Genomic DNA, 2,684 nt, shown 5'->3' on the forward strand with positions numbered 1-2,684 from the left:
AGTGCAGGGAGGATGCCAGTGGAGAATGATGTTGATATTGATGCAATTTGAGCAATTGTGTTTGTAACTGAAGGCTGAATCCAAGCAGTCTCAAAGGGAATCAAATGCACCAGAATAAATCAGGGAAATTCTGATGTGTGAAGTACCTTTGAAATGGAAATGGACTGATTCATTGTAACATTAGGACATGATTTATTTTACTGAATGTACAGATGATTTTATATATGTATCTGTGTATATATATATATATATTTGGATTTAGACTTGATGGTCCTTATGGTTCCCTTCAAACATGAGATATTTGATGATTCTATGATATGCATTTTTTGTTACATGTTGGCCAGTGTTAATGACTTCAATGAAACTAAGTGTTCCACTGTATTATTGACTGGTATGCTCTTCTAGAGTCTTAGCGAAATTTCTTTTGTACTTTAATAGCAGTCTGATTTATTGAGATTTTACAGTGAGTTTAATTTATGTTAGTTAATTAGCAGTGTTGTTAGGGAGGATCAATTATGGGTTTGAAGTATAATTTGCTTAAGTCTGTTTAAGTTTTGTAAAAGGTTTTGCAAAATGCTTGGAACAGTTTGAATTCTATTCATGATGTTTCAGGTATGACAGTTTTAATGGACTTGCACTCCACTGATTTTTCGAATAAATTCCAAGAATGATTTTGTTTATTCCTTTTTTTTTTTCTTTTTTTCCACAGAAAAATACATAAACTTAACATTAGTGGGAGACGTGATAATGATGGTGATATGTCACCATTTCTTGCTTCCTCACTGCTGTCTGACTACCCTTTCATGAGAGAAATATAATTTCTTTCTCAGTCTTTTCTCTTCTTCTTTCTTCCCCAGAGTGCTTTTACTTATGCATTTAAAATCCTTCTCTTTTGTCTTAGGAGAAAAAAATCCCTACAGGAAAACTCCCCCTCTTCCTTTCCTGAGCTTTTCTTCACTTACTTTATACATAGGTATTTGTTACAAAGAAATTAGTAAGTATAAATATGTGAAAGAAGAACAAGGAGCTAACTTTTGGTCAACAAGAGCAAAATACTTAAATTTGGTCCATGACATCATGCATTATGGAAAGTGTGAATACAGAGCTACATCTTTGATAGAAACAGCTTCAGCATCAATGAAATCACATCCGTGTGCTGTGGCTTAGGTCTAGTCTTGTAGTCTCAGAGTGATATCCCCATTTTTTAAGGAAAAGGAAATACTACATATCCTTGGGTCTTATTTTAAAGGCCTCTGAAGACTGGGAAATACCTTTAGCCTCCATGGACTTTGACCTGTCTTAGTGCTCATCTTTTTTTATCAAATCACACCAGGAGTTTCAATGCAAGTCTGCCACAGTTTTGCCAGTGGCCTTGATTTGCATAAAAGTGTCAAACAAAAGAAACTGAAATTAAGAATTGGAACAAATTGATGCCCTAATAGTAAAAGATAAATGAATTACACTTTTTCTAGAGACCTTCAGCACTGCATTTGAGTTTTTTGCAAGAAATGTCCCAGATGGATATGCATATTTTTAAAAATGGAACTTAAAATAAAATATTAGGGAACCACAATCCCAAGACGCAGATGTGTTCACTAATGTTAAGTCCTACACAGAAGAACTATTAGTAGTTGTTAATAAAAGCAAATATTTTGCTGTCAGTTGTGCATTAAAGATGTTATATGAAAAGCCCATACTATGTATTTCCAAACTGCATTCTGAAGCAAGGACTCTTAAAATTTTCTAAGGTCTTTAACTTTCTTTGTTAGATAATAGCCTCAATTTCTCTGGGCTGTGAAAAAAGAGTGGCTAATTACAAAAGCTCAAGTTAAAGATTACTGGGATGAATGAGGTTTTTAAGTGCTATGTCTGCTATCTGATATTTGATGCTTGTAAGAGCTTGATGCTTCTCCATGAAAAATGAAGAACAATCTGAACTTTTAGAAGTAACATGTCCTCCATTGCTTACAATACAAACCTTTTGTCTTGGATTTGCCTGTGACAGTAGTCATGAGAACATTAGGATCAGGCAACTTGCTTCTCATAAGTCTTTTAGTGTAGTTAAAAACCCTCGAACAATTCAAACCCAAAAATCCAAACTCAATTCTCTTTCAAGATCTTTAAAGGATCTTGAAGTCATTACAGGTTAAAAAAAAATAGGTTTGTGAAAAGATCCATTTCACATGGCATTTATTTTTTTCCCATAAACGAGGTTCTGCAAGCAACATGCTAAATATTTCATGATAGCAGATGCAAGATGTGATATTCAGCTAGTTTTATCCTCTGTTATCCAAGGGGAAAAAGGTCCATTCTGTGTGTTCAACTAGGGCAGAGACAGAATGTGCATTGGTTATAAGGTTTACAGAGCTCCAATACTTTGCATTAAAATCTAACTTAAATGAAATTTCCTTGTGTTTTTCTACTAAACTTAAAATTCATTTAGCTGCCACACCATGGGTTTAAAAAAAAAAAAAAAAAAGCAAGAAACAACTCCTGATTTGAGATCTTCTCATACATTTAGAACACCTTGGATAAAATCAGATTTCACTGATGCCAGTAAATGTATTAATTGTGAAACAGGGCACACTTCTATCTTCAGTGTCTTCACTTCTGTATAATAGTACTTACCCTACCTGTCAGTGAAAGAAGAAAATATATCAAATCCAGACAAAGGAAAGAAGCTT

Source organism: Corvus kubaryi, unplaced genomic scaffold (assembly GCF_017639235.1).
Source record: "Corvus kubaryi isolate FWS band 111438036 unplaced genomic scaffold, C.kubaryi_AGA036_p1.0 split1-65, whole genome shotgun sequence".
Lineage (NCBI taxonomy): Eukaryota > Metazoa > Chordata > Aves > Passeriformes > Corvidae > Corvus > Corvus kubaryi.